Source organism: Marmota flaviventris, unplaced genomic scaffold (assembly GCF_047511675.1).
Source record: "Marmota flaviventris isolate mMarFla1 unplaced genomic scaffold, mMarFla1.hap1 Scaffold_83, whole genome shotgun sequence".
In the NCBI taxonomy this organism is placed as follows: Eukaryota; Metazoa; Chordata; class Mammalia; order Rodentia; family Sciuridae; genus Marmota; species Marmota flaviventris.
The window spans coordinates 12,666-37,337 of record NW_027288423.1 but is presented as its reverse complement, the minus strand read 5'-3'; the positions used below and the strand labels follow the sequence as shown (position 1 = coordinate 37,337).

Below are 24,672 nucleotides of genomic sequence, written 5' to 3'. Positions count from 1 at the left end.
AAAAAAAAAGTATTTTGAGAGAGATTTGGAAACTTGAATTAAATGATAATAAAATCAATTAAAACCTGTAAGGCCTATTCCACATGGTTGAATTTGGAGTAGTTTGAAAGCTGCAGAAAAAACATTTATAAGAAATGCCAAATCATGAGACCTTCAAAGCCATGTGCAAAAGAAATATAAAATAGGAGAATTAAAAGAAAGTGCAATCATTTTAAGCAGGTCACTGATATTCCAGGTGTTGAAATCAGAAGATACTGCTTTATCACAACCATTGTCAATATGTAAAGGGATAATAAAAGTATCATAAAAACTAAAAAAGTGTATTTCAGAGAGATTTGGAAACTTGAGCTAAATGGTAATAAAATAAAACTGTAACCTGTACAGGTAATATTCCACATGGTTGATTTTGTAGTAGTTTGAAAGATGCATTAAAAAATGTAAGAAATGCCAAAGCATAAGACCTCCAAAGCCATGTGCAAGAGAAATATAAAATAGGATAAGGGCATAAATAGTTGAACAAGCATATGTGTGATAAGGCAAGGCTCATTTGGGGAGGAGGAAGCCCTGGGCTTCATGTGCCTTGGAAAAGTTTATCCTCTAGGCCAGCCCCCATCCTGGCCCAGCCAATACTCTGCCTTTGCTGGATTGGGTTATTCCCTATTTCCTTGCGTGGCATTGTCCATTGATAACCAAGTTACCACCTGGAATTCTCTCCTCTATGTACACTTATTCCCTGGGAGTATTGTGGGGTGAGTTGTGGCAGAGGGGTTGGCTTGTGTCCCCTCAGCTTTGTGGAGTCTTCTTTTGTTGGAGCCACAAAGATCTCTTTGGAGAGCTACAGAAGTACAGACACACACCCTGGTTTTCCTGTGGACTTGATGCACAACATTGAGCAGGTGAATCCAATCATTTTGTCTAAGTTTCCCTGATTTTTAATATAAAAGTGATTGCATCTCTAATTGTGAGCAGTAGAGTCAATCACCCTGATACCTGGACTTTAGCTCCAGTCAGTGAAACAAAAATATCTGGGGATTACTCTCAAGCATTGGATTTATTAAGCTTGCAGGGAGGTTCCTAGATGTTATGACTAGTATAATATAAATGTTAATGAACCAAGGTCCTGAGTACATATCATACATTTTTGTTCTGGCTTTTATATATTTATAGAGGCTTGAATAGTTTCTTTTTCCTTTGGTACTTGGGATTGAACTCAGGGGCACATAACCACTGAGTCATATCCCCAGTCCTACTTTGTATTTTTATTTATAGACAGTGTCTCACTGAGTTGCTTAGCACCTCAATTTTGCTGAGGTTGGCTTTGAACTCACAATCTTTCTGCCTTAGGCTCCGAATCTGCTGGGATGGCAGACATGTGCCACCTCACTTAGCTTGAATAGATCTTGAATTTCTCTCCTTAGATCTTTAATTTCTCTCCTATTTATTTATCTTTAAGATGGGGATAAAGCCACTTGCTTCCCAAGATTATAGGGAGAATTAAATGAAGTCATAGACAGTTAGCACTTAGTGCCTAGTGAGTGCTCCATAGGCCAGGGGGATGACAGTCCTTTGTATTTTTGCTTTGTGGGCACCCAGCTTTAGGTCTTTGGGCAAAGCCTTGAAAAACTTAGAAAAACCCTGTTTAAAAAAATACAAAAATAGGACTGGTGATGGGGATATTGCTCAATGGTGAAGCTTGCTGTATTTCAGTCACTGGTACCAAAAATGACATTTAATTTAGGACATTGTAATTATTTTATTAGTATGTTCAATTGTGACCTATACATATATGGGCATAACATCATTGACCAGTCTCATTTCTCAGTGCCTGAATCATCTCTCTTATCCTCTCTTTCATCAGTCTAAACTCAAGTATTCTTTCTCCATTTTTTTGATATCCACTTCTTTTTTCAACTCCATTTTTCTTTTACCTTTCACATATGAGAGAAAAGACTTGACAATTGACTTTCTGCATCTGATTTATTTCATTTAATTTTATGTTCTCCAGATTCATTCATTTCCCACAAATGATATAATTCCATTCTTGTTTGTGGCTGAGTAGAATGAGTAAACTTGTGAAAATATGTGTAGATGCTATTTTCTGGGAATATCACCTGCCAGCACACAGGACTTTCAGGGTCCAAGCTCAGCCTGCCATTGTGTGAACCAGGGAATGCAGATGGAGGAAGCAAAAGGTCTCATGTGAACCATTTGAGGTCTTCCAATCCATGGTTCTGACTATTTGTACATGCACCAACCAGCCTGGTAACCTCCAGAGTGTCCTTTATTGTCTGCATTGATGACTAACCCGTCTCAGTGGTCTGTTTTTCAGTACAGTTTTGTTCTCAAGAGAAGGGAGTCAATGTGAAGGTAAAATCTCCTGATTCTCCAAGTGTCAGTTATAGGATTTGGTTCCTTCCCTCAATTCTTTCCCTTTTGTTCATTCATTAAACTGCCTTTATCTGCTTTACATTAGTCCTCTCCTCATGTGGCACCTTTGTATTTATTCTGCCCTGAGCTCTGGTTGGGGGTAGGGAATCTAGAGTCAGAGCAAACCTGGGCCCACTGGCCATATGAACTTAATTATTTTATTTATTTATTTTTCCTTTTAAAGGATTCATGTTCCCCATGTTGTGAAGTGAGATTGACAGCTAGTAATTGTGACACTTAATGACATCAGGAGCAATTGATGACCATGTATTGGACTATTGTTTTTGAGAATTCTATCCCTGATCTCTTCACTGGCAATAAGAACTCAATGAGTTGAAGCCATGTTTACACCCATGTTGCAGGACAGGAATGCTCAGCTGTGTCAAGTTAACTTGCTTAAGATCACACAGCTAGCAAATGGCAGCTTCATTGTTGCTGTGGGAACAGAGGAAAAAAATGCACAGATGAGCATGGTAAAGTGTTGGCACATAATGATCAGGTCATAGAGCAGGAAAATGATGTACAGGTGCAATGGAAGGCCTGACTCTAACCAGGATACAGGCAGGGCCAGTGAGGACGTGAGAGCAGAGTTCAGAGTGCAGGGTAGAAGGAGGCTTCACTCCTATCTGAAAGAGGTAGCTCAGAAAGTAACACCACAGGAGGCCTTTGCCTGCCTTGAAGGGATGGGGCCAAGTGGGTGGTTCCCAAATTTGACATGTAGAAATGCAGAATATGAGGATTGAGCTTGGTGGAAAGCCCCAAGCTCCTTGCTTTTGTATGTGCATGTACATAGGCACATACATGGAGGGATGCTCAGAGAGTTGATAACCTGTGTAAAATTCAGGGAAGAGTTCATATTGAAGGAACAATTGAAAAGACAGAATTATCACTTTAAATATATTTTAGTCTGTTTGGACTCCTCTAAGGGAGTACTAGAAACATATACCTTACAACAACAACAAAAAAATCATTTGTGGACTTCTGAAAGCTCAGATGTCCAAGATCAAGTTTCTAACAGGTTTATTGACTATTGAGAACTTGCTTTTTCATAGAAAGCTCTAATTTGAAGGTTTGTCCCCTTGGGTAACTTGGTTGAACTCCTCCCCATTAAGGTGATGGTATTATAAGGTGAGTCTTTGGGGAGGAGTTGAGGTCCTGAGGCTGAATACTTCATCAGTAGAATTAATGTTATAATGAACAGTGCTACAGGCTAGCTAGCTTCTTCCATCACATGATGACACAGCCAGAAGCTTCTACCCATTAGAAATATCCTTTCCAAACATTGAATTGCCTTGTACCTTGATCTTACACACTGTGAAAAATGAGTGTCTGTGGCTTATAAACCACCCAGTCTACCAAAGATTATTATAGCAGCTTGATGAGAGTAAGGAAGTACACCATCTCTGTCCTCACAGGATAAATTGAGAAGTTTTTTTGTAATTTTCTTTTAATAAATGACAATAATCCTATTCCATGACTTAATAACCTGTGGGACCCCACCTTTGTCTGCCTAGGCTCATGATAAACTACCACAACATTAAAATACATACTCACACAGTGTCTAGGACTGGTCATTTTTCCCCAAGTGTGTATAGCTTAGCTTCTGAAACCTGGATCGGAAAGTAACTGTCAAGTAATCTCTGTGTTCTCGGCATTAAACTTTCAAAGAATTCTTCAATGTATATTAATAATCATATCTATGTATTCACCAGGCTGCTCACACTAGATAAGAAGTTGCCGCTGCTCTTGTAAACTCCAGTCTAATGGAGAAAGCATAAAACCCAACTTGTCACTTTCTATGCTGACACTAAACATTGCATATGAATCCTGTGATCCTTTATTGCCAATTACTGATCAGTAAATGTTACATTACAACAAGCATTGCTACTTTAGGTAAACATTTTGTTCACACTGGAGAAAAGATCCTGGAAATCATGCAAGCTTAAGAAATTTATTAGTCACAAAATAATATGGTTCATGTTTGTGTTGTCAGACTCTTACCTGTCTGTTGGGCTTGATTTTTGTCCTTTGATTTAATTCTATGTTTTGAACATGTTTTTTGTTAATGTGGCTCAAATATATACCCATGTTAGAATACACTGAAGACTCACCTATATTCCATCCCCACTAATCTTTAAACATTGCCCTTCATGAACAACTGATTTAATTGTTTCCAGTATATAATCTTACTGTTTCTTTTTTGGTTTTTTTGGTAGGAGGTAATAACAATAATATGTTATTATGTAAATTTCTTTCTTACCCAAAAGGGAGTGTTCCTGTATATGCTTTCTGCCCCTTATTTTTCACTCAATGAAACAACCTGGAAAACACTTCACATATGCAAAAATCTTAACTTTCCATGAAATAGATAGACGAAAGTTGGAACTAAAAAAAATGATGGACATTCGGGCTATTTCTGAATTTCATTACTTAACAATATTTCTGTATTGAATAGCTCTGGGAATCTATTTTATATTCTTGCAAATGTACATTCAATGTTCAGTCCTGCAAGAAATATTGCTTTATCAATGGCTATTTTTTATACTTTCAAACAATAAAGCCCAATTCGCTGGAGGGTTGCAACACTTTTCTTTCTCCCAGCATGTATACAAGTTCATGCTTTCTGTAGATGCCCCATATACAGAGGCCACATTTTGGATATTCTGTGCATTATCACAATGTGCTTGTACTTTCTTTTTTTTTCTGAGAGAACCATTTCCTATTTCTGTTATTTTTTTTTCTTTTTACATATGATTGATACCATGTCATGGTTACAGAAGAAAATAGCAGTGCCCTACCAAATGCTGAAAACAATAATTTCTTCCCAGTACAAAGATCACCAAGGATACAATGCATTTTGGTATTTTGTGTCTTCCACCAAATTGATCTATGTTATCTAAGTCCTTACACCTATTAAGAGTTTTAAATATTGTTTATTTATTTTAATGTTCATGTATTAATAGTGATAACATCATTTGTTTTTTAGTTAGAGTTTTATCTATTTATTGAATTTTAGAAAGACCTGAGGACATGAACCCTATAAAAAAGAATTCCTGGAACACCCCCAATATTGAAAATAAATGCCTTAGAAAGTAATACATTGGTACAATTGTTCAGCATACAGTAGTGAATACAAGATCATGTTTGGTCACATTGATGATGGCAGTAGAAGAGAATGAGAATCAAGCATTCAAAAACATGTAGAATACCCACAATGAACAAGGAATCACATGCTCTGATGTGAGAATTGATGGTTGAACTTTGCCAAGCAGGAGCTTCTGGGGCTGAAGGTGATGTCATAGAGAACACTCAGTGGGCAGGTGGTACAAATGGAGAAGCACCCCCTAAAAAACTGTAAAAGTATATTATTAATTTTTATTTGATGTCATCTCCAAAATTATGAGACAAAAACATCTGTAACTATGAACCCCATAATTATCAGCAAACCTAGATGTATTAGGGCCAAGATACCAATGGTAAAGTTCTTGGGCTAGATCTTGTGCTAGAAAAGGAATGTGAAGTTTCAGAAGAAAATTATGGTGTTAGCTGAAATCTAAAAATAAACTTCAGAGGAAAATGTTTCTTTTATTAATAAAATAATATAGTTTGTTGATCTTTTTCATCTTTTTCATATTCCATATTAATAGTATATATCTTAGGAGAAAATGAAGAAGAAGCCTTTGTTTCAAATAGTGTCATCTTCATCAATCTCAGCCTATCCTCTTACCAGGGATATATGTGGATTCACCCAAAACACATTTTTCTCACTTCAGTTATCAAGTCCCTCTAATATCCTCCAGATGCCATTCCAATATTATTACCGAATTATATCTGGATTATGTAATGGTAGTTGTGCTCCCACTGTACATAGGCTTTCTTATAGATTCAGAATTACCATATATCATCAAAAAAGTTCTTGATATAATCTCATCTTGAGGTTTTCTGTGGTAGTGTGTTACTTTGATTGCATCTTTCTCTTCTAGATTAAGCAGTAGGAACATATTGAAAACTCTAATCTAATAAGACACTGAAAATCATGCCCTCTAGTGATTTTTTTTAATTTGTATTTATAATCTTTTATTGAGTTAAAGTGTTACCTTGATGCTAAATCTGATCATCGTGTATGGCATATAAGGAGTCACATTACATATATTCTAGAGCTATTGTGTATGAAAGAATAACAAGTATCAAATATGGATGGGTTTCTGAAATAAAAAGTCCTCAGTAGAAATGCTGGCCATTATGTTTTAATTATGCAATTCCTCATATATGTGATTTAATAGATTTAAATCTTTTCTTTTAATAATGGCTACATATGTTTTTGCTTCAAATTGTTTTCATAATGTTAAAATATTATAGCAATATGTGTAGAAAGCTCTTTGGCAGTATTTTAGGCCTGTCTTTGAATCCCCAATGTAGCTATCCTCCTTGCATATATGTTATTATTATGACCAGAAAAAATATCTTAAGTGACCAAAGTCCAGCTATTGAATATCAGTAGAAATATATTATTATTGTCTTCTCCTCAATCATCTGGAATAAAGGATTGTATTTAAAGTCACAGTTCAGATAGACTCAAAGTCATTTCATTGTAATGTTATAAATTAAAGAACAAGAATTTGGCCCAAGCCTAAAAAATGAACTTCAATAAAATCCCAATATTCATCTGCTTGAAGGAAGCAATGTATTTCTTCAGTAAAAAAAAACACACATAAAATTGATACAGAAAATTTGATATTAATCTGATAGAAAATTTTCTATATAAGGCATGTTGTGTTTTAAGTCAAGTGTCTGAAATAGTAGGTATTTACTTTAAATTGTTTCAAGCTACATATTATTAAATACCAGGCATCAGGGCTAAGACTGTGGCTCAGTGGTATAGTGTTTGCCTAGCACATGTGAGAAACTGTGTTCAATCCTCAACACCATATAAAAAATAAAATAAGAAAATAAAGTGTAAACAAGTTTTGAAAAAAAAATAGCAGTCATCAGAAAACCATGTGGATGAGGCTAAATCATTCCATGACTCTTTAGACCTTTTAGATATAAAAGACAGGATGGTAAGAAAAAACAAAATAGTAAAACATTTATGAACATAGGATACCATTTTAAAATCTGAGGTGATGTAGATATTTCGTTAAAACATCAAAGAGTTGATTTCTGTTTATTTTAATTTTTAACTGGAATCTACTATTTGTACTTGGATATGAGACCCATTATTGTAACTCAACATGTGTATATAGTGTGTAATTATCAGATCAGGGTTATTTTCATCTAATTAAAATTATTATTCTTTGTTTGAAACCTGCAAATTTCTGGCTATTTTGATTTGTTTAAGAAGTTATTATAGAATGTAATCACCTTATTGTGCCATAAAACCTAAGAGTTACTTTCTGGTCTTAACTGATTTTGGAACTCCTTACACACAATCAATCTCTTTCTCATTCTTATCATAAATCTGGGAAGCATTTCTGTTTCAGTTTCTGTGTAATCAACTTTTTAGCTTTAACACATAAATGCCACATGCAGTATTTGTGGGAAAATAAATGTCATTACTAGGAAAAAAATATTATCCTCAATTAATAATTTTGGAAATTGGCATAATTCTTTGCATTCACTCATTCAGTGTTTTGAACTTGTCTATAATAATAAATCTGGAAAAAGAATAAAAATATATAAATCAAATATCCATGTCTCAAGATTTTATAGGTCACATTTGGTCAATGGGAGTAATTTTTGTGACATCTATTTTTATAAAAATGGCATATGCTAATTCTTAAAAATTTATTTATAATAAGTGAATATATTATATGCATGTTTTTTGATTGTAAGTTTAAATAGATCTATGTTACCATGGAATAAATAACTTTAAAAATTGTATTAGAGTTGGCTCAGTGGCACAGGCCTTTCATTCCAGTAGATGTGGAGGCTGAGGCAGGAGTATTGAGAGTTCAAAGCCAGCCTCATTAACTTAGTGAGTTCCTGAGAAATAATTTTACCCTTTATCAAAATAATAATAAAAAAAAAAAGAAAGAAAAGGGGACCCACACACAGTGGCACACACTTGTAATCCCAGTAGCTCAAGAGGCTGAGGCAGAAGGATCAAGAGTTTATAGTCAGTCTCAACAATGGTGATGAACTAAGAAAATTAGTGAGACTCTAAATAAAATACAAAATGAGGCTGGTGATATTGCTCAGTGGTGGAGTATCCAAGAGTTCAATCCCAGAGGGGCCAAATCAAATAAATAAATAAAAGGTGCTAGGGATGAGGCTGGGCCTGTGGTTCAGTGGTAGCACAATTGAATTGCATGGCATGTGTGAGGCACTGGGTTTGATTCTCAGAACCACATATAAATAAACAAACAAAGAAAAAATATTTTAAAAACTGGAGATGTATCTCAGTGTGTAACCATCCAAATGAACTCACCCTGTACCCCTTCTGTATCTGGGATGACCACCCTAACACATATGAAAGAACAATATCTCAGCCTGGCCACCTATCCAGCGTTTCTCCTTTAACAGCCCATGAGGACCCATTCCTCACTTGATGCCCATTCTTTCATGCCACCATGTGACTACGCACTTTGCCTGCACTAAGCCACCTGAGCACAACTGGTTGTTAAGGTCCAGGTCCAGGTATCACTAATTCATTTCACTGGGACCTTATATTTTATAAAATGGGTTTCTAATAATTCAAAATGACAGGCTTAGGGCTGAAAGTTCAGTTCAGTAGTAAAAAGAGTGCTTCCCATGTGATTGGCTCTGGGTTCCTCTGCCACGTGACCAGCGTGAGCTTCATGAAAGAAGATTTGGTGCATAAGAAATTGCTAGTGAGTTTTAAATTAAAGAGACTCTCATTACCTTTAGCACAGCTCCAAGATGGCTTCTAGTTCCCGCCTCCAGCCACCTAATGTGGTGGCGAGGTTTACAGAAGAGACTAGGGAGAGAGGGAGAGCATGCCAGGGAGTGAGCTTTTATTGGGGAACAAAAAATTCAAGGGAAAATCCCATCCAATGAAGGATAAGGGCGGCAGCATCCCAAGTTCAGGGCCGGAAATTGTGTCTTCAGGTCAGTGGCAAGGCACGGCTCAGCACGGACAAGCCCTCAGACTAGGAAATCGTGGGGAAGGCTTTTTAACACAGGCTGTGTTTAAGCACCTCTCACCCAGGCAGGGAGGTTACTCGAATCACGTGTAAGGATGGCCTCTTAGGATCCAACTCCAGCATGTAAAAAAAAAAAAAAAAGCCAGGTAGGCCTGGTGGCACATGCCTATAATCCCAGTGACTATAGAGGCTGAGGCAGGGGGCTCACAAGTCTAAGGACAGCTTCAGCAATGTAGTGAGGCCCTAAAAATCTTAGAGAGATTCTGTCTCTAAACTATAAAGAGGGTTGGGGCTGGTTGTTCAGTGCTTAAGCTATCCTAGGTTTAGTCCCCACAACCAAAAACAGAACCAAACCCAACTAAAAGTAAAAAACAAACTGTATTCCCCAATATTCTTTGCAGGTAGGGGTCTCTATAATTCTGTGCTGGCCAATGAGATGTCAGTGGAAGCAACTGGGCCTCTAGATCTTTGTTTTTCCTTCTTCCCTTTCCCCTGATTGCTGTATTGAATAGATTGCAGAATGAAAAACAGAAAGGGTTCTGGGGCATGATGGCATAGCTGGATAGCCATAGAAGCCCAGAATACCAACCTCTGGGCTACTTTGACTTTCAAGTAAAAGGAAATCTTTTTCAGTATTTTATGGGTATATTTTTCTAGTAGTGAAAAGAGAGATGCATTGATTTTTCTTTTCTTTTCTTTTTTTTTTACTTTCTGTTAATTGTCCTCAGGTACAGGAGTAATGTATGCCAAGAGAACCAGCCATCTTTTTCACCAATTATTATTCAGGTCTCTGGGGATGGAAAGAAAGTACAAGACAAAACCTTGACATTACCTAATCTGAGCCCTTCGGGCAGAGTTAGGCCTGAGTCATCTCCAGGATCTCTCACCTGCCCCAGAATGTTCTCAGAGAGTGAGTATCTTTTCTTTTGATGCCAACACTCAAGTCCAAAATCTCAGGGCTCCCATGGCTCTCCTGAGAACTGTTCCACAACAGGCTAACACTGGTCCCAATCTCAATTCCTGCACTGATGGGCCATTGGGAAAGTGATTTTAAGCAAGCCTTACTGTCCCCATTTTTTGAAGTGGATCTTCTCCAAAAAAGACTTGAATCTAAATGAACACAGAAGGAAGAAGCCAGGGTCCAATGACTGAAGATGAAAACTGCCTCCAGAGAAACCTAGGATTTGAAAAAAAAATTTCAATTAAAGTGAGGTGGCAGGTAAAGTATAGACCTTGACATACAACAATAGCCTGACAGCAAAATGTCAGGTGTGGAAATGGACATATGTGTGAGAGACTGACTTTTCACAGCCTCCACTATAGGTGAAAATGAGTGCTAAAATTGCAATATGTAACATAAGAAAAAGGAACTACAATTTTTTTCTTTTCTTTTTTTTTTTCTTTTTTTGTACAAGGGTTTGAATCTAGGGGCACATACCACTGAGCCTCATCTTCAGATTTTTTTTAATGTTATTTTTTAACTTTTGAGACACATTGTTAAACACAATATAAGTGTATTCTTATATCAAACAAGCACTTTGGTCACAAAATAAATATGTCATGTTAGCAACTACTTCTCTTCTACTGATTTTTTTTCCTTAAATTCAAGTGAAAATGGTTTATTTTCATATTTAATAACTTTTTTATAATTTTCACCATTATTTAATTTATTTTTTTTATTTTTATGTGGTGTTGATGATATAACCCAGCACCTCGTGTGCACTAGGCAAGCACTCTCCCAGTGAGCCACAAACCCAGCCCACATTTAACCCCATTTTAATAAAATTCTTTTCATTCTTTCTACCCACCCTTGCATTTTTATTTACCCTCCAATCTATGTGACTAAAAAGGCCTGAGAAATGATACTACCTAATGTTATTTCTGGTGTTTGGGGCACTGGGTTTTGGCAAGATTCCCACTCTTTGGCCAGTTTTTCAGTATTCTACTGTATATTTTGAATTCTTTATAGGAGCCTTTAGCATTGTTGTAGAACAATGCAAACAGTTTCCCAAAATATGGCACTATTTTTGAAAGGTTTGTGGACATTGAATGACATGATGAGAAAAGCACCTGGCATGGTGTGGTTGTGTGATTCTGAAAAGACACAAATTTCATTGTGAGGTCACAAATGGTGTTCTTACCTATAATGTCCTTCCATTTGTTCTTTAGCATACTTCAACTCATCCTTCAATACCTACTTTAATGTGAAGAATTCATACTCTCAGCCAATACCTATACCCAGCCAACCAGACCCCTTCTCTGAAGACAAAGAATCTGAGCAGCACCAAAGCAACAGCAGAAAGGCTTCCAGTGTGCTCATATATCTGTGGGTTCCAGGAAAGACTATAAAGGGGTTTGGGGCACTGAGATCATCTGGCAAAACCCAGCTCCTGGTTTTATGGAATTTTGCCATCAGGTTCCCTTGACCTCCTCAATGTCATCTAGAACATTTTTTTTAAAAGCACCCAGTTCAGTTTCTGGAGCTTGAAACCCAAGTCCCCAACTGCTGCCCTATCTCTACAGCATTGAGTCAGGCTGTCAGAATAAACAATAGTTATACATAAGTCATTATAAAGAGACTTTTCTTCTGAGACTCAACCTTGAGAAAGATGGCCATTGTCAGACACTTATGCTCCCCCAATCTGAGATGCCCCAGCTGGCTGGAGAAGAGATCATAGATGACTCTTGTTTGCCAAGTAGCTGTGCCCATCCTGTGCTGAAAGGGTAAGAGAAGGTGCTTAAGGCCACAGGGCTAAAGAAAAGCAGAAGGCCATATATTTTGCAAACATGCTTTTTAAATTCTGGCTGGGCTCTTTCACATATAGGGCATGGACCTTGCTAGTTGCTTGCCAGTGCCTCTGCATCCATAATACACAGATAGTGTTAAAAACGTGTTCACGTTTATGCAAATAAAGTATATCATCAGCTGAATTTTGTAAATGGAGATACTCTAACTTAGGTTAGCAGACTTGTTCAAGGTCAAACATTAAAGATGTGGGGTTCAAAGGTGACCATAGCCCAAAGGTAATTGTCACTTAGACTCAGTGATGTCACAACCATGGTCATCTCTGCAAGATCCCATTTTTTCATTTCAGATAGAGTTTTCAAGGAGCAGTAGAGAGGCCAGGTGACACAGGGAGGCTGGCATAGGAGTGAACTTGATGGAAAAGTATGGCTAATGAAGAAGACCAGAGCCATTTTTTATGTTATTGGATGTTGGTGGAATTGGGCCAAGCCAGACTGCAAATATTCCAGAACTGGAGGGAAAAACCTGCAATCCAAGAGTGTTAAATATGTCAGTGGAGGCTGAGCCACATGGACAGAATGCAGAGGATCAAGTGGATGGAGTGGGGGTGACTCTGAATAAGAGAGCAGGTAAGAGGCAAGATGTTGGGTGGAGCCCATTTAAATAAAGTGGAGAGGACCTAGTGGGGCTTGAATGTTGGGCAGAGCTGGTGAGGCAGAGTCAGGCTGAGTGAGTGGAGCCCACCCAACAGTGGGTGGGGAGGAGACAGGGGAAGCATGTGGGAGGCAACACCCCATCCAGCACTCCTTAGGTGAGCACAGCCTAGGAACCAGGAGGTGCAGTGGTGCAGGAGCAGAGGGCATGGTGGGTGTGTCCAAAGGAGGCAATTGGAGTCAGGCGAGGCATCTGGAAATTCTGTCAGGAGACTGTGGAGCCAGTGGGGAAGCAGGATCTTTGGGCTCTGAGATAGAAATGTGACCTCAGGGTCTGTTCCATTGGGGGTCTCAGTTTTCCCCCTTACACACTGAGGCAATGGAGGGAGGCTGAAGATGCCACAGCACAGCCTTTCTTGATTCCTCCCTCTCATGGGATGCTGTGCACTTTTTTATATTTCAGGTTGATTGGGTTCCAGGGGTTTCTGGAAGAGGTCCTGGGGATATCACCTGAGACACTTTGATTTTGGGGAACAAAAATTTTACTGGCATGTTCACAGAGACTTCTCTTAGTGTCTGCTGTGTACGTACTGAGACCATGTCACATAGCTGCCCCAATCCTTTTCTACCTGTGAGATAAAGGCCTCCTTAAGGATCCCTCCCTTGCTTACTTCTCCAGTTGCATCTCCCCACCCCTCTCGGAGGTTTCAAGAATTCCTGTCTCATCCCTACTTGTACTTACTGTTCTTCTTAATGTGGGTACTTTCCCATTGTTAGAAGTGCTAACTCCTAATGAGACACTAGACGGCATCAGAACTCTACTTTTGACTTTTTTTTTTTCTAGCGTCCACCAAAGTATCTGCCTACTTATTGGCTGGCTTGGTTAAGAAACATTTTAGAAAGACCTTCAGTATTTGTTTTATAAGCAGCTTTTTAATTTTTTTCATACGAATATTCATTAATTGTATGTATGAAATTAATCATCCAGCTATGAAAGGGAGTAGTACACTAACTATCCAGTGTATGTATGTGTGTGTGTATGTGTGTGTGTATATACGAGTGTGTGTGTGTGTGTGTGTGTATGTGTGTATACACATATATATTTTTTTTTCAAAATTTATTCAGAAGTGGAATAAGGGTTTCAATTCAGTCATGGCCTCTTTCTACACCTGTTGTTCCTGGGATGTTTCAGTTGTTCTTACTAATATTGCAGGTATTTTTTTCTCTTTTCTATGCTGTGGAAATTATAAGCCATTAAATAGAATAAATATATCTCAGAGATGCCATGTGTTATCTCACTTGTAGTTGTCCATTGGGCATCTCTAGGCCTAAGTAAATATTCAGTGGTTTTTGGCAAAAGCATCTTTTAAGTCCCTCAATATGAGGAGGATTTGTGGCCACTTAGCAGAACTTGTCCCCATGGATATGATTATCAATAGAATATGTATTATATGACATGATGGCATGACTTGGTAACAGGAATAAAAGTGGGTTAAACTGATTTATTTATTTATAATTATATATTTTATAAACATTTAATGTACATATAATTATATACTTATAAAGCAATAATTTGGAATACACGTATCTCTCTTTCACAATATATGTTTATAATATTGTCTTTAGTATAAGCAGGTTTGGGGATGGATTGGTGTGAGTGTAATGGTGAAAAGATCAAGGACAATTGCTGAATTTTTGACTTGAGCACTCTAGGGTAGTTGCTGATACCCAATCCTGTATGGAGCAGAAAAACCACATGAGGCTAGTCTCAAAGAAGGCTTTTGTGTTGATGTTTGTGATTTCTCCTTGATTTCCACATGAACATGTTTGAATGTGAGAGGAGAGGACTGGGAAGAAAATGAATATCTGGAAGGCGGGGGAATGTGCAAAATACTGCAATGAGGTTGAGTATGACCCTAGGTGTGGGTGAAGATATAGAAGTAGAGGGAGCATTTCTCTGAGCTGGGGACACTCCTATATTTAGCATTGGTGAAGAAAATTATATGAAGGAGACAGAGAGTGAGGGCATACAGTTAAGGAGATAGAAAATCAGGGAAATGTAATGACATAGATTTCTGGAAGAGATGATTTTAAAAAGAAAGGCAGAACCTTTTATTCTAAAAGCCACTAAAAAGTGAACTACAGGGTGTTCAAGGAGGGACCTTGTGATTTGGTGCCATAGTGGTTTCTGATGATCTCAGTGGAGCCCCTGTCCTCAGGTGGTGGGAAGCCAAATGGAAGATTTATGGAAAAATTAATGTCAGCATAGTGAAGGCAATAGCTGGAGATCATTTTTCTGATTGTGTACAATGAGATAAAGGGAGACTCAGCAAGGTGTTAACATTAATGGCCTCTGAGATGTAGGAAGAGTTTATTTCTGCAAATGTTTGTAGATGCAGAAATTTTTTTCTATTACCATGTTTGCCACCTACACCCTAGAGTTGATTTTTAGAAGTAATATAGAAGCCCCATAGTAATTTCTGGAGAGTAGGAAGGGTGCTGGGACAGGGCAAGGGATGAAAGTAGAAGATAGATAATTAGATATGATAACTGTGTGCCTTGCATTTGGAAATATTATGTTCAATTCCATTAACATGTGCAATAAATATTTGTTAATTAAAAATAAATTAAAACTAATTATTCTATTTGATCACTGAAAGGTAGGCACTCAACACTGAGGGAGAGAGTATACTTTTGTTTTGTTTCCTGCTTGTGATAATGGTTATTTTTAGTCACCTATAAAGAGAACTTATTAAATAATTTTGGAAGGAATAGTATGCATTTGAAATGCCTTGTTCTCAAAGTATATAGAGGTTATCTGATGGTCACTGAAATATTTGAAGTGCTACATTCCATCCATTGTCAGTTTGTGCCAGCTTCATCCTTTGGGAATGTAATATTTTCCTTATTCCTTCACTATTTGTTGCAATCAAGCCACTGAATCTGCCCACCCATAAAAGACAAGGATACTAAACTCCACATGCAGGAGGGGATGCTATTCTCCTGCATTGTTTTGAACACTTCTATATGAAATATTTGTCTGTTCCCATCACTTATTATCAATGAAGTCAATTATGTTTTATCAGTAAATATATATTCATTTGTTGCTTTCACTTATAATTTACTGATAATGGTTTTTTTTATTTTATTGCTCATATTTTTCCAGCTTTCACTCTTTCAGGATCTTTTACTTTAATTCTCATGTCATTTGTCAGGAATCCACATGTGGGCCATCTTGGGAGACTCTCCTCTTACTCTTCCTTCTTTTTCTCCTACTATATTCAGGTTCATTTTTTTAATTTATCTTACCAGATCCTAGAATCATCATTTTCTCCAGGGAAGTATACACATTTTTACTGGTATTTTTAGGGAAACTTGTGTAATTTGTCAGGCCCAATGCAAAATGAAAACTTTGACTCCCTGTATAAAATCAGGTGACCTCTACAATTGACATCATGCCACAGAAATCTATTTCTTTCTTCTGTGATCTCTTCACATGTCATGGTAAATTTTGTGTTTCTTTTAATTGTCATTATTACAGAATTTTAAATTTTTATCAAGACTTCTAACATTCATCTTTGTGTATGCCATATCAATTCTATATGCAAACTTACGAGCAAGTCACATTGGAAAGCTTACATATCCATGTTGTGTTCATTAATACCAAAGCAGTGAATGTTACACAGAACCAGTGCAATTGTTTTTAATACAACTTGATAACTGTGAACAATTTCTCCAGCTAGTTTGTTAATGAGTTTGAAAGAACAGGAAGAAAAATGACTGTGGATCACCCTACTTTTCCTTTCCCTTCATATTCTCAGCTGGAGAGGTGGGTTAACACAGTGAAGTACTTTGAGTGACAAAGCTGTCTTCTTTCTGTATTTGAATCTAATTCTGGTTGAACATTAAGGTGTGGCCTCCCCAGGTTTCATCATGCTCCCTTTTTTTACTTACTGGTGAATAAGACATGGTCACATTATACTCAACTCTCTCTTAGCTACCATATTTCCTTGCCTGCTGGAATTTGGGATAATGGGAATGAAAACTCAGTGTTCATGAGGTGGTCAAATGCACTATACCTGCAGGTTACATTTATATGCTGTGTTTATACCTGTGGTCCACTGCCTTCTTGGAATTTACTTATGAAAAATAAGTAGTAAGGTAAAATCAATAAAATTATGATAACAACTGCAGAATATTCAATCAAGGACAGGTCCACTTTGAGCAATTATCCTGACTGTGTAGGAAGAGCATCATGGGGCTAGACCTCCTTTCCCTGACTTCTGCCTCCTCCTCTCTCTCCATCAATCTTCCCTCCCTCAGTCCCTTGTATCCTCCCTTCCTCCCTTGCACAATAGTAAGAACACTAAGTAGGATACATGTACTCTGAAAACATATAAGTGAACATTATACTATTGTAAAGTGTAAGTACAGAATTTTGCTGCAAATACCTAGAAGTTGTTTATTTTATGCAATTAAAATTTTATATCCATTGAAGAGTAGCACCCCATTTCACCCTAACCACATTTCTTTGCAAACAACATGCTTCTCTCTCTCTCTCTCTGTATGTATATATATATATAAATTTAGACACATGGTCTCATTCAGTTGCTTAGGGCCTGGCTAACTTGATGAGGCTGGTTTTTTACTTGTGTTCCTCCCACCTCAGCTTCTCAAACCACTGGTATTCAAGGTATGTCCCACTGTACCCAGCTCACTTAATGGTTTTTCATAGAGATTATTTTGTGTTTCAGACTTTATACTCTTCTCAGGTGATGTGTAAGTAATTTCTCTCATTCCAACAGTTGAATCTTTTCCCTGTTCATGCTTTACTATGCTGTGCAGAAGCTTTTGGTTTAGTGGAATTATACTTGTCTGCTTATGGTTCTCTTCCCTGTCCTTTTAATGTCATAACCAAAGGACCATTTCCTAAAGCAATGTTGTAAAGTGTTTCTTTTGTGTTTTCTTTGTATATTTTGCTCACAAACATATGCTCTTCTTTCTTTTTTTCTATTTTAGATTGAAAAAATAGCAACTTCATCTGCTTGTGTTGTATAGCAGGATATTTCATCTTTCTACATACGGATTTCCAGTTTTCCCAGCACCAATTGTAGAAGAGGCTATCTTTTCTCCAATTTATGTTTTGGTCACCTTTGTCTAGTATGGATTGGTCTGTATGTATTTTGATATTGGGTTTCCTTTTTCTTTCTTTCTTTCTTTTTTTAATTATTTCTCTGTAGTATAGTTTAAGGTCTAGTATTGTGATGTCTATTGATTCAATCATTTTGTTGAGAATTGCTTGTTGAGAATGACTATTGGGGCTCTCCTATTTTTTAAATGAATTTCACGATTGCTTTTTCTAGTTTTATGAAGAGTGTCATTGGACTTTTAAAAGGAATTGCACTGAATCTGTATAAGTATTTTGTTAGTATTGCCGTTTTGACTATGATCATTCTTCCTACCAAGAGCATGGGAGATTTTCAATTTCTATCTTTAGTGTTCTGTGGTTTTCATTGTAGAGGTATTTTTACCTCTTTTTTAGATTGATTCAAAAGTATTTTATTTTATTCTTTCTTTTTCTTTTTTGAGGCCACTGTTAATGGGGTGGTTTTCCTAATTTTTATTACACTGAATTCATTGCTTGAGTATAGAAATTAATTTGGTTTATCGGTGTTTATTTTATATTTGGCTATTTTGCTGAATTTATTAGACAAGAAAATTTTCAAAAGAAATTTTTGGGATTTTGTAAATATAGAATCATGTCATTTGTAAATAGTGATAGTTTGATTTCCTATGTTTCTATTCATTTATCTATTCATTTATTTATTAAAGATAAATGAATAGAAACAGGTTTTGAATAGAGCTTCAAGAATGATGTTGAATTGAAGTGGCAAAAAAAAGGCATCCTTTGCCTTTTTTTGAATTTTAGAGGAAATGCTTTAATTTTTTCTCCCTTAAGAATAATGTTTCTGAGGAGCCGCCACAGAAGGCCCAGGTGCAGCGGCCACTGCCTGGGTGGGCACAGGGCTGAATGGGCAGGGGAGGGGAGCGAGCCCCCAGGGAGGCCATGGACAGTCCTCCCAGACCGGGCGCAATGGTGATGCAGAGGCTGGAAACACCCTTCTAAGGTGATGAGGCGCTGAGCAGCCTGGGCAATGGCGTCAGTGGCAGCAGCAGCAACTTTGCGTGTCCCTGGGGCGCCCCAAACAGCGTCGCAGGCAGAGTGGTGAAGAATGACAGCTGACGTGAGCCTGAGCAAACAAGTGGTGGTGGCGCCACCTCTGGCCCCCCTGCGCAGACTGCACCCCCAGCAGTCGCCACGACAGCCTGCTCTCCAGCCCGACCTGGGGCTGGTCCAACCACGCTGACCAACCATCCAGACCAACGGGCTGGTCACAACCACGCTGAGGAGCACGCAGTTCTTCTACCCAAGATGGTGGCCAGGGAGAAGCAGGAGTTCACCGAGGACTTTGTCAAGGCCCTGGAGGATTTGAACAAGCAGCACCAGCTTGGCTGGGTGCAGCCCAGCTGCTGCTGCAGCCTCGCAGGAGGACCCTCTGGCACGGCATCGGCGCCACTCTCCCAGCTGGCACAAGTCTTCCTAAACCTGAGCCACTACAAGGATGGCGCCGGGGCTGCTGGGGATGCTGCCACTGTCGCCTTCTCCTCCTAGCCCGTTCCCTTCCCACAGCCGCTGACACCCAGTGATTTACTGGGGCTGCTGTGCCTAGCTGTGCTCAAGGAAAGCCACAGATGGTGCCCACCTTGCCAAGCTTCGGAGAGAGCCTGCTGTCGCCAATCGACATGGACATGCAGGAGCTCATAAAGGCTGAGCCGAAGCAGCTGCTCAACAATATCGCAGCCTCCAAGTGCCCCAAGGGCAAGCTGGAGCATCTCTCACCTGGAGGAGAAAGTGAAGAGCTCAAGAGCCAGAACACGGAACTGGCGTCCTCCAGGAGCCTGCTGCCCAAGCAGGTGGCGCAGCTCAAGCAGAAAGTCCTCAGCCATGTCAACAGCAGCCGCCAGCTTCTACCCCAGCACTAGGTGCCCTGGTACTGAGCCCAAGCACAGGGCGCATCCTCACCCGCCTCCTCTTGAGGGGCGGGCTTGCAGGGGGCGGGGATTGAGCTCCCAGGAGTTGGTATGGTGCGGCCCTGGCGACCCCCTCCAAGAGGGTGCCCAGGACTTGGAGAGGGCGCCTTGGACTTGACAAGCTGGACCCCCTGCTTCTGGGAGGTTGGGGGCGAGCGCATGACACCCCCTCGTACTGCCTCTGTTCCCCGCGCTGCCGCCAGGTGTCACACAAACCCAGGGCCTAGCCGCCCCTTCTACACACTGCTGCAGAAGGGGCTCTGTGCAGCACAGCCTTCAGCCTGCCTTTTCTTTTACATTTTTTTTTTTTTTGCCTTTGGAAGAAAGAAGAACAGAGTTTTCGATTCTTCCGTATTTTTGTTTCTACTCGGGAACAAAGGGTTGTGTGTGCCTGTGTTTCTTTGTGTTGGCTTTTTTAAAAGAAATGGGAAGAAGAAAAAAAAATCACCCTTTTCCTTACTCTCGCTGCTACCCCCTTTTGTCCTTTGGACACTTTTTGTTCTTTGTTTTTGTTTTTGTTTTGCTAGGAGTCCACATTCCTGTTTGTAATCCTTTGTCCGGTTTTGGTTTTCTGTTTTCAGTAAAATCTCCTTACTCAAAAAAAAAAAAAAAAAAAAAAAAAAAAAGAAGGAGGAGGAGAAGAAGAAGAAGAAGAAGAAGAAGAAGAAGAAGAAGAAGAAGAAGAAGATTTCCCTTGTGTTTACCATAAACAGCTTTTGTAGTGTTAAGATATTTTTCTATTATATATAGTTTTCTAGTGTTTGGACCATGTATTTAGTCAAATGCTTTTTCTGCATTTGTTGAGATATTTTTTTTGATTCTTGTCTTTATATCTATTTACTTAAAAAATGTTTATTGATTTCCATGTGTTTAACCAACCCTGCATCCCTGGGACAAAGCCCACTGATCATGTTGTACAATCTTTTTTAATATGATTTTGTATGCTGTTTGCCATAATTTTATTGAGAATTATTACATCTCTGTTCATCAGGAATACTGGTCTGAAATGTTCTTTCCTTGATGTGTCTTTGTCTGGTTTTTGCATCAGGTTGACATTAGTTTCATAGAATGAGGTTAGAAGGTTTTGCTATTTTCTATATCATAAAATAATTTTTAGACAAATTGGTGTTCATTCTTTTTTCAATTTCTTGTAGAACTGGGCTGAGAATTCTTCTGATAATGTTTTTTTTCTTAGTTGTTAGGCTGGTGATAAACCCTTCCTTGAGAGAATTAATGTAGTACACTCAAGACTTCATGCTTTAGAGGAGAAATGCCTACCTTAACATTAGCCTGCTTTGACAAATGTTAGTCCTCAATAACAATATTTTTTTAAACATTTTTTTGTTTTCCCCAGAAGAGGACTGACACCTCCAAGATTCCTTTCTTTAAACAAGTGTGTGTGTGTGTGTGTGTGTGTGTGTGTGTCCAGTGTTTTGTGGTCACTTGTTAAAACTTCATTAAATAACACAGCCATGACTTCAATTTGGGTATTTTACTCAAAATTTTTAGCCCACATCTTAAGTTTTTGATCCATACAATACTTAAAGTAGCTATAATTTCTATCAGAGTTTCTACATGGAAGTATGAAATGATGGGATAAAATATTTTAACACTCTAACTCTCCAATATTATCAAATTTATTGCTAATGGAGTGTAATGTCATTCATACTCTTGACATAATTCTCCTGAAATAAATGTGAAAACCTTTGAAATAAATGAAACATAAGAGGATCAGTCAAGGGAAGTGACAGAGCCCCCATGAGAGCAGGAAGAAGATTATGAAATAATTCTGAATTAAAAGCTAAGTTCCACGAAAGGTGGAATCAACATTTTTTCATGTGTGTGTGTGTGTTTGTGTGTGTGTGTGTGTTTGTGTGTATTGGGATAATTACTACACTAAGATATTTAGGTATTTGTAGAGTAGGAGAATATAAGATACTATTACAGTGTTAAGAAATAGGGAAATAAAAGGAGCCCTATCATAAACATCATGCTGAATTTAGCTGGAAACCCAAATGTGAAGCCTAGAGATGTTTTGTAGAAAGAAACAAAGTTAAGCAAATAGATCATCAGTTCTCTTGCTGCTGAGGACAGAGTAGAACATAATAGTTTACACACATATTTTTAATAAATTCAATAAAATGCTTCATTTCAAGGGAAACTAATAAACCAGGCTGTGGTAGAAAAAACTGTCAAGTTCAACTTGTTAAACTGTTTTTGACACATCTATGACCAAGAAGAAAAATGACTATTTCCCATGAATAAACTCAGTAATAACAGAAAGTCTTTTCAGATAAGTGGCTACACTTTGAATAATGCTGCAATATTCATTAACTCTGCTGCATCTTCCAGAATAGTCCCTCAGTGCCTGAAAGACACATGAATACAAAGAAATAGGTAGCCAGGGCTTTGAGTTTCTTCAAGAAAAATTTCATTTTTTCCCCAGCTTTGGCCATCCTGACATCAATGTGTGGATTCAGATATTTGGAGCAAAGCTGTACTCTGATGATCCAATTACCTTTTTCTTTTAAAATTAAAAAAAAAATCTATAGAAAATGCTTACTTTACCTGAACATCCAAAGTCTGTTGTTATTCATTGAATGAATTTAAAATGTCTTTGAAATGCATTTTTTCTTTAAAGTTTCAGTGAACAAAATCATCTTTTGATATTTGGGTGAAGAAAATCAGTGAAAATTCCTTTGAAAGCTTGAATACTTATCAGGAAAAGATAAAATAACTTTCTCTAAATTATTATAAACTGCTCTTATTACAGAAAAGTCAGTAATGTAATAGAAAATAATTTGGACTTTATTACTGTTGTCATTTTTGTTTGTTTGTTTGTTTTTGGTTGTATTCCTAGCAAAACAATCTAAGGCTTCTCACTAGACCCTGGACATGTATGATTTGTTGTATAAGAAATTAAATTAAACAAAAAACACTAATGTTTTATGTGAGTGTGTATACTCTTAAAATATATTTTTCAACTAAAAAAAATTCAGAGTAACGATACCTAATATAAATGTATATGGCTCCCATAGAGCTTTATTTTCCAAATGACTAGTTTGTGAGAAGTAAATATGAAGAGTAAACTGAGACATCTTCTCTTAGAAAGAAATCAAAGAAGGGATGGAGAGTGAGAGATAAGAAGGAAATAACCAATAAAATGAGAAAGGAAGAAAGTAGAGAAGAGAGAAAGGAAGGAACACATTTGACTAATGTTTTTTCTCATTTGGGAATGAAGACAGGTTAAAGCACCTTCTTTCTGAGGAAGCCAGCTTTTCTTCCAATTACCCCTTCCCATTGTAGTCCATCTTCTGATTCTCTTGACCTCATCAAATTGAATATTTAGCAGATATACATTGTCATTATGAACCAATCTGTGCTTGAAGATAATTTCTTCAGCTACTGTACAGTTCAGCTTAGCCATGAGCAGGTAGTTTAAGAACTGTGAAAAAAATGAACTGTAGATGCCAATCATGCAGGATTTTCTCTTTCCCATTCTAGGAACCAAAATGAGAACCTCTTTTCTGTTAACCTTGGCTGAGAAATGTAAAAGAAGGACCTGACTGGCCCTGGTCAATCCCAACTCTACTAAATATTGTTGTGAGCATAATGGAACTTGATCTGGACAGAAATGACTCATGGACCCTGTTATCTGTTTCTGGTAGGATAGTGTTAGTAACTACCATAGCTCAGAAATGAAAGATCTACATGGGAAGGATTAAGTAATAAAGAAAATATGGAGAAAGAATATGGAATTTTCAGTCTCATCAAATGCCTAGTATTTATCTGATCAATAGGACTGTGTTTCTAAGTAATATCACCCACAATTTATCTGCCCCTTAATGTGTATCAGTATACCTCTTTACTTGGACTATCTTCATTTATTTCAACCAGAGATTTGTTGGGTAAGAAAAAAAAAAGTAATCTCATTTTATAGGTAGCATACTGGAAGTTAGGTGGACTTTAAAAAATCTCAGATAATTTTCTCATGATTATTTGTAGTGAAATAAGTTTAGAACATATTTTCCTTAGTATTCAAAGAATTACTACCTATGGAGCAGAGTGATAAATAATCATTTTTTATTGATGTATAAACATCTTTTTAATAACGTATTAGTTTATTCACTAAGGGCTTATGTTCACTATTCTCTAAAAAGATCATGAAAATTGTAGAAATAGATTTTCTTGATTTTTGTAGGAAAACTCCAGCACCACTTCACAAAAAAATATACAAAAAAAGAAAGAAAGAAAGAAAAGAAAAGAAACAAAAGAAAAACAATATTGTTGGAAATTATTAATTTTCAGTGCAAATTTTATTGTTGAGGGCCAGTCCTAGGCCAGGCATGTTTGAGGCTAGGAAAACCACCAAGCCTTCTTTGATTGTTTTAATTAACAGGCAGGTTGAGTTCATCGTGGACAGGCAAAAGGAGTGTTAGATTGGGGCTCCAACCTTCTCCTCAGAGTCTGTCCCCATCTTCCCATGGTTGTATTCCTCTCAGGTGCTCTGCACCCTGGAGGAGGAGGATGGAAACTGACTACATCTGCATCCATCTGCTGATGTGGTCACTCTGATAGAAGCTTTTCTTCCCAGACAGGCCCAGCACAAGTCCTGGTCATCCCTGGCCCTGGGGATATAACTATGACATGT

The 24,672-nt window shown here is 37.8% G+C and overlaps 1 pseudogene; it reads left to right on the top strand.

Moving 5' to 3' along the window:
* Nucleotides 1–19,084: 19,084 nt before the first annotated feature.
* On the top strand, nucleotides 19,085–19,988 carry LOC139704473 (transcription factor JunD-like; annotated as a pseudogene).
* Nucleotides 19,989–24,672: the final 4,684 nt, after the last annotated feature.